This window comes from Varroa jacobsoni, unplaced genomic scaffold (genome assembly GCF_002532875.2).
Source record: "Varroa jacobsoni isolate VJ856 unplaced genomic scaffold, vjacob_1.0 scaffold_913, whole genome shotgun sequence".
In the NCBI taxonomy this organism is placed as follows: domain Eukaryota; kingdom Metazoa; phylum Arthropoda; class Arachnida; order Mesostigmata; family Varroidae; genus Varroa; species Varroa jacobsoni.
In genome coordinates this window covers 93,789-102,623 of record NW_019213815.1, presented here as the reverse complement: position 1 = coordinate 102,623, position 8,835 = coordinate 93,789, and the positions used below count along the sequence as shown (strand labels likewise).

Below are 8,835 nucleotides of genomic sequence, written 5' to 3'. Positions count from 1 at the left end.
ACTTAAACATGTCTTGCCACAGCAGTTCACCAACGGATCGTGCTAGATGTAAAGCAAATTTAAGCATGAATATTATTATACTCTACATCTTTAATAGGTTTTACATTTCGTTTGGCTTAACACAAATGCATAATACTGAATTAATGATTAATATCGTGTGAAAATTTTTCAAGGCGCCAGCAAAAAGCCCAGCAGTGATATATTGACGAATATATAATAATAAATCATTTCCAGAATGTGTATTATGATGAGTCATGACACTTGAAGCATGTGCATATTTATGATAACTAAATATTCTAGTTCTTCAAGAAAATGAAGTCGAACAGACGGAGCAGGCGCACTTCAAACACATGATGGGACGTAACCTTCGTATTTAAAAGACGTTAAGAGACGCATGGTAGCTTTGCGAACATCAAACAAAACTCGATGGTTTTAGTAAGAAAAAGCATAGCCTATTGTTTCTTCTTGTGAACTACTAGTTATAAGCATTAGAAAACAATCAACACGCCATTCTTGTCTAAAATATTCCTTACCCAGACGCAGAACAAGTTCTTCTCAGAATCATGTTTGGCGCCACTTGTACAACAAATAGCAACATATTTATTTAATACAAGCTCTAATGTTAGTGCTTGTCTTAGATAGCCGTTCTCGCGCAGTGTTCTATAGTTCTTCACATTGATGGGCTAATCCCTCGCAGGATTCGTCTGCAGTTCGCTGGTTTGCAATTGCTTGCTTATCATGGATGTGTTCTAGCGACTTGGTTGACCACCGTCTCTCTTCCCTGCTGGTCTCTTCCTCCCGTTCTCCCGTAAGGCTTAGAGCATTCGTAACATACCTGTACCTTCAGACAGACACAAATTCACACAGGGATCCGCGGACGAACACATTATTTGCTCTAGCCAGTGTCAATACGTATCGGCTAGATGTTACATGAACGTGGCGGTTCATTCAAACTATAAATTCAAAATAAATTCACACCCTGATAAGTTGCTACTACCGTTGGCCTGTGCCAGCTGGTGGCGTTGCTGTTCAAATCACCTCGGGCACTCTTCTTTGTCGAAATCGTGTTTTTATGAACTTGTAATCGTGTTCGCTTTGTTTCCAGCCGATCGATATTACATAAATGACTGCTCCGCTCTTGTTACTAGCACGATGTTTACTCGTCGTCATCACTCAAGTCAGTGCTCCAAAAAGCTGTGAGCGGCAATCAGTGCCTAGACATTATTTATCGAACGGAAGCTCATCGCCGCGTCGTCATCTTCTACTTTTGCTGTGATTGCTTCCATTAGTACTGGAATCCGGTAACTAGGAGCGGACATGCACTTGGGCGGCCACCGGGGACCGCTGTTTGTGGCCATCCGTCGCTTAAATATTATTTAATCATTAATGGCTGAGTATCGGGAGACTAGGGTGTTATTTCACATTAACTGATATCGACACTTGGCAACGATCTTTCGGCGAACGCTCGCTCGCTCATTGGCGCACACCCTTTGAATGGCTTTCTAAGCTTCGCAGAAGCAAAACAATAGCCAATTTTTCCAACCTAAATTCTTGACGAACGGCATCATCATTGGGTTTGAGAAGACGCTGATAGTGAAGGCTGTCCCGTGTGGCGATAAATTTAAAAGATAGGCTCATCCCCATTTAAAAGAAAACGAAATACCTTTGAATTATAATCGCCCCAAGCATGACCATTACCGTCATTCACGCCGTAGTACTCTTTAATTGTTTTTATCAGTAAACAGTAGGCTTTATTCGCGCTTATCGCTCAAATAATTGATTTGCGCATCGCATTAATGAACCTAAAACAAGTTTCTATCCACACTGTTGACGACAGTGATTGAAACTGTAGCAACATTCATAGAATTACTAAGAACGTTACTGTTGTTTGTGATATTATATGATATGGGCAAAGTATCTTCTTTGGTGGGGGGGGGGGGGGATCTTAACTAGTTCGAGCTGCTTCCTGCTAAATTTCTAAAAAAAAAAAGGAGTGACGATGCTTAATCCGGCTATACTCGATTCATCCCGAGGTAATTCAGGTAAATTTCCCGAAGAAATTAATTAAAAACTCATAGTTCTGATCAGCGTTTTAAAAAATTACTCTTGTAACTAAAAATATTATTTGTCAGTACTAACACTGCGTAAATTTCCATGCACATTGCAATCGATCCCAGACATGTACTGCAGTTTTGAATATGATGTCTTTTAAGAGAACTCCACGGGTAGATGCTACGTTTGCTAAGGCATTCCCTCAGGGATGTTTTAGCTACCGAAGCTTGCTAGCTCTTATCGAGTAGCTTATCTCGATGATCGCAAGCATTATAGAATGTTCATTTCTGTATTTCAATAAGCATTTCCTAAACGTGGTTAGTACAAAGCTTGACTATTTCTAGAAATTTTATAAATATGTTATAGTGGCTTGCCAGGTCAGTACCTTTTTTCGCAGTATAGATCGATATCGCATTTTAAGTTTTTTCATTAGAAGTCAAACTAGGACGCTTCATTTGCACTTTTCGTAATAAATACAAGATGATCGCTTCACGTCCCAAATTTCTATTTATTAACTACGTCTTCTTGCCTAGTTCGCTGTGCGGATTCGCTGAACCGCTGTGCATCGCCCCACTTTTTATGAAAAAACCTTCTAACTTACCGTCAGCAAATATAGTCCCGGATGTCCTTTGCTTCCAACTTCCATATCCACGCTATAATTTTATTTATATATATTAGCCTTTATCCACGTAACCGGTAAATTACCTCATAAGCACTTACACTTGGATGCAAGCGTTCGTTAAGCTGCGAGTCACAGATGTGTATACTATAGAAGTCTGTGAAATAATTTCCCTACTCAGTATGTCCTTCCACCCTCAACAGCCTCGGCCTATTACCACCACTCTCAGCGACCATTCGATGTTTGGCGACGTTGCATCCACCTGTGGTCCTACTATACAATAATGCTGTGTTCATTCGCACAATTCAGATTATAATTGTCCTGCTTCCACAACGGAGTTTTTCGTAGCTCTTGGAGACCAGCTGACAGCGACGATGACCCGTTATCGGTAGCAGTCGTTATGGCCACAACAAATGATTACCCTATTTACAGATTAAAATAATGCTTTCGGTTATTTAATATAATAATAATAATAATAATGAGCTTTGACGAACAGGATTATTTTTTTGTGAATGTAAACGCTTGTGCTAATAGAGGAAATCGTTGGTGACAAAAATATTGCTCTAACCTACTTAAATCTAAAGTGTCTTAGTCCTCTCATTGCTACTACTATCGTTATTGCTTTCAATTTGTTATTAAACCAGCAGTGTATTGTGCAGCAGCAGTTCTCAGAAGGAAAGGTCCACTCGTTCAGAATGAACGAGATATTTTATCACGGGTATAGATAGACGCGACGATAATCTAAATAACTGTCGCGAAAGGCTGCGTCGTTCGCAGATTCTACGCTGAGCATACCCCTTGAAGTGAAGCCAAAAGTCGGGCTGCTAAACCCAAGTAACTCACGTCGACGGCTTAGTAAAATCATCATCACTAGCCATCAGTCATCATTATCACGAGCATCATCTTCACTCAAATCATGTCCCGCGATCGGCCATGCACACGGAATGCAATTGAAATCATCGCTGAGATCTGGTCCTTCGTTGATCACGTTTCGTTTATTTTTACATTGTATCGTTTTCTGCACTTGTACTATCCAGAACGAAACACGTCGTGTCGTGATAAGAACACTGTTTTAATGCTTGCTTATAAACCAGTAATGCAACACAACCGCCATTTCAGCCACAGGTAGCAATAGTCACATAATATCTAAGGCTACTGCATAAAAAGTAACTTGTCAAACACAAACGAAGCAGCAACAAAGAAGACATAGATAGTCTACTAAAGATGTCGAAGGAAATGCTCGCAATCAGAATTTCAATGAACAAAACGTGCTTGCAATGATGCCAAACCTTTGCCAATGAGTTTTTTTTTTTTAACATTTTTCGCGTCTGTTGAAGCGGATTTTTTTTTCACCATTCATTGTACATGCATATACAGTCGCTCACGAGTATCTCTAGTACTCGCATGAACTAGCGAAACCATCATGACGCCGATTACGGCAAATTGGGGTCAAACGTCTAATACAGACGATATTCCCATTCAAAGCAATAAACCCTAAATTTCCTATAATTTTAGTGAAATTGCGCTCTCTTCGTGTGGCGTCTGTTTTTGCTGGTTAGCTCAAATCTATTTCAATAATAAACACCTCTCGGTGAACGAAATTGGTTTTCGGTGTTTTCGCGCACTCGCTAGCTTTGCATATTGAACAATCAGCTTTGACATAAGTATCTTCAAGCGACTAAGGTGATTTGCCATTGTGGCATAGCCAAGTAAAATATCTAAATCCTATGATCAGTATTTGGAGTTTTCTATGTCGTGCCGTTACAGTGACTGTTATTTGTTGGGTCCTTTCGAATAAGCAGTAGTTCTTCAATAACGTCATCAATTCACCAACATGGCTTCATCTCGTTGCTCTTAGCTGTACTAGTTTGTTTCTCGTATTTCGCAAACCAAAATAGCGTTTTCGATCGGTTTGCCTCCGTATGCTTCCGTTGAGGCAGCGCCGCCGCACTTCAGGAGTCAGCGGGGTTGGCTCTGATAATCTGCCATAGTACCACCTCTGACTGAGATCAAACCAAAGTGGACGTCAACAAAGTGTAAAATTTTTCGGCCGAATTTCCGCTCGTAGATTATCGGCATAATCTTCTATAGCTGCTTGACGGCCGATCATTCGTTCGCAATCATCGGCTTGAGTCTATCGGGTTCATAGCTATCGATGAATACTGGAGCTTATATCCCTCAGCCAATACTTTCGCATCGGTCAGTCGGTAATGATATTCGAAGTACGTGCCGATTCTCTATTTTTTCCAGGTTACAAAATGTATTCCACGTGTTAGACACTCAAAAGAACTTCACGAACGAAAGATTAGTCCTAAGGTGTTTGGGATGAACTATCAAAAACACTGATCTAGCTAAGCTAAGTCCAAAGTGCAATTTTTATTCCAGCAAATCTAGCATCATTATTTTTATTGTCTTTAAACAGTTATCAATCGAACCATGTATATTCAGTTTCTACCAGTATATTTCGAGTTTAAGTCCGACACTGCGTTAGGTAATCTATCGGACCCAGCACGAAACAAAGTGTGGTTTCGAACCTGGACTATCGCCACCTATTAAGCTATAACAGGGCAAATATAGACCTGCCTAGTGAACACGACTCAGCTATTAATGGAGTTTATATCTAATTGCAGCAGCTCTATGCAATGCTAAAACTCCGTCATTTTTTCAAGTGATGCATGTTGTTATGCCGGTATTATGTTGTCATGTTTGAGCGGTGAGCAATCATCCAGTTACTTTTAGCTGATCTCACAAACGAGATAAAAGGTACGAGAGAACGCTTAGAAACTCGATGAAGTTAACTGAAAGTTGCTCTTTTTTTGCTTTATAAAGGTGTATCCAGTACTAGAAGAGCAGCGACCGGTTTTGATCGTTATTTTAAATTTAAACACAAAAACACAATACATAAACACACAACATTGTACAGCTAAGTATAATTAGCTAACATGATAATCAATAAAGATTATTATTTTGTTTGTAAGGCGAGGCGACCTTTAGTAAGTCGCTCAATAAAAAGTTACGTCTTATCACTCTCTATAGCTCTCGTACCCAGAAATCTACGACGCAGTTTAAAAATTATCTAACCAAATTCTTTACCGAAGTTAGCTTTGCTCCCGCATTCGAACATACGAATCCTGGATCCAACTACTTGGTCATTTGTAGATAATATTTGCGTGAGAGGATATAGCGTTCTTAAGTGAACACTTTTATTTTATTGCATCTTTCACAGTATCCCTAATTTCATTTATTATTTCACACTATCCGGTATATTGATAATGATCTAATAGGTGGCCTGCTGAAATATAAGAATTTTTTAATCATTCTACGTCCGACTCCTATTACAATAGACATTGCATTAGGCAGATGGCTTCCAGCTCGAAAAGAAGGTACGCCAAAGCCAAGCTTCGAACCTCGCATGTTCCTAAGTATACGAAACCAATTATTACTGTATCATTCTAGATATTCAATGCGGCACCTAAATGCGTATAACTATCCTCATCAACGTTATAGGAGGGGTTATACTTCCCTATACCATAGATACTGATGGCAACAAATGGATGCGTTTCCACGAAAAGAGTGATCGTGGCGGACGGGAGCTGATCTTCCTTATCATCAGATTCAAGGGCACTGGCAGGTAACAATAGCAATAAGCGCAGCAATATCTGCAGAGCCAACAGCCAATGGAATTAAATGAGAAAAAAAAGGGAGATTACTTGAAGCTGTAAAAAATGATTCAACTACAGCAGCAGCTTTTAGCTCTTTTAACATGGACTAACACAAACTGCCTCATATTGTATCCTCCCCTTCCTGTTAACTTGGCTGATTTCAGCATCATTATGCTGCTATGTTTGGGCTACACGTAAAGGGGTATCCTTATCAAAAGTAGCGGCAGCGGTAATCGTGTAGTAATCATAACACTCACTATAATAGATGAACGTACGTGTAACAGGTTACCGGTGACGACTGCGCCAGTAGCGGCTTGGACAGGTACCACTGCATGGGGTCTGGACGAAAAAGGGACCAATTTTGAGCCAATGATGGGTAACGTTCTAGAAGTATGCTTTGGTGATTTCGTCCCGTTCAGTTTGCGGCTTGATCGTCGTCGGGGTCTTTACGTTCGTCGCTGTTGTTGTTGCTGCTGTTGCCGCCGCTCGTGTTGGTGTTGTGGGCATCGTCGTTCATGAAGAAGTCAACGAGTAGCGAAATCGTCTGTTTCGCTGATGCCGTCACTACCATCACCATCGTCATCGTGATGGCTGATGCTAACAAGCGTGTGTATATCGAAAATTTCATTACTCGTGCGCGCTTAACCAGCGGTAACGAATCTAGTCCATGCTCACCTCCGCCTTAGCTAATAGTATGACGAACGGTAGAACTATTCTTATTGCTACTAGCTAAGTGGGAGATGAGAAGATAACCGGAAATACACATAACTTGTGAGGCAATAATCATGATGCTAATGAAATGGTCATTTTATTCACGGTCAATTTAACCAGCTCGGGCCAGCTGTGCTTCATTCTTTAAAGAGTAAAATCTTTACTCGGATGAATTGAGCCAAGCAGTGTCATATAAGAGTTTGCCATTTAGGCAAGCGGCTGTACTTCGGGTTGTTCGTGTTAGTAAATAGAAGACCACTTGTATAGAGCGTAAGTTGCGTAATACATAGCACTAGAAAACACTGGTAGCGGTAGTTTAGCTAAGCAGTATAACATCGGTAGGATTGCTCACGGCCAGTTTTCAATAGCAAATTTTGGAAAAGCGGAGTATTTCAGTCGATCGGATATTCAGTTTCGATTTTCATTGGTGACAACTGAATTATAGATTCCCAAGTAACGTATAGAAAAATAGACTGATTTTTTGATAGACCATCTGTTCTTACGTCGGAATCCCCGAGGGCCTAACGAGCGGCTCGGATTCTGCTGGTACCTTCAATGAAAATGAACTTCCCAGGCTCCCTGCAATTATAACGTATTTTTTAATTATGCTGTTTTTGTCATCCCTGGCAGTTGAAAAACTGTGTTTTTCAAAAAAGCACCACGGCTGAAATTCGCTTATGCCTTATTAGGATGGTTTGCTTAAGCACAATTTTGTAAAGGCGCTTAGAAGAAAGCGGACCCGTCCGGCAACAACTGTTACAAACAAGCATTTCATATAAAAAATCAACAAGTAAATCTTTCCGGATATCCGAATTGAAACTTCACCAGTAACGCACAAAATTCAAAGATTAACCGGCAGATTTTATTTGACCAGAATGGCCCGCCTTCAACTGAGATTTCATTATGCAGCGTTAGAGGCATTTCGAAATTTCCCTTTAACACAAAAAAAAAACTTGTAACACGATTTTTTTCAAAGCCAGTATTCTTTTAAAGAAATATTTGCAAAATTGAATTATATTTGTTCGTTTAGAGTTTGCCGCGAACTTGCGAAAGTAAATGTTTTCCTCTAAATATGGTTAGTCTAAACACAAATCTAAACGGTTTGGCACTAGGTATCCGCAGGATTACATCATACCATGTTTGATTGGCACGAGCTGTCTGAAATCTCCACAAGATCTGAAACTCCATTTTACGTTGGAGAGATGCTACTACACTTCCTTATAATCTCTTACTGTTGGCCTTGCTGTGCTGCTACTATCGGCTGTTTGAGCTTTGTTGCATGTGCAACATTATTCTTAGTACTGGCTACAAGCTTCACTAACTATATACGCGTGTGACTGCCTATCCGTCTTCCCAAGAACAGAAGCATGCCTAAATATTGCCAGCCGGTGGGAACAAGCATGATCCTGTAGGAGGATTGTTTGTCCGACGGCGTAACATATAACATGCGGAGCTTCACCGATGGCACTCGGAGCTGCCCCAACGGTTGCATCGGCGCGCCACCGTAAAACTGCTACAGCACTATCAACGACAACTACTAGCACCCGGCAAGAACCGCACTTTCGTCGTGGGGCGGCCCCGGGGGAGAGCACCGCTTGCCCACTTACGTTGCAAACGCCCGCACCGCAACAGCAGCCCAGCGGATACCGGGATCGCTGGTTGGTGAGTCCCGTAGTCGGAATTCTCCGACGACAACGACGACGACGACGACGACAACGGTAACGCTGTCTAGATTCGCGCATCGCCGTCGCATGCGCGGCGCAAAGCAGATAAAAGAGGCCGATTTTACGC

General features: G+C 41.1%; 1 long non-coding RNA gene across 1 annotated transcript; it reads right to left on the bottom strand.

Moving 5' to 3' along the window:
- Window positions 1–5,836: 5,836 nt before the first annotated feature.
- Window positions 5,837–8,557, bottom strand: LOC111264917 (uncharacterized). Its single transcript, XR_002683155.2, has 2 exons — window positions 8,180–8,557; window positions 5,837–7,623 (listed from the first exon to the last, which is right to left on the bottom strand). It is a non-coding gene; the product is annotated as an uncharacterized LOC111264917 (long non-coding RNA).
- Window positions 8,558–8,835: the final 278 nt, after the last annotated feature.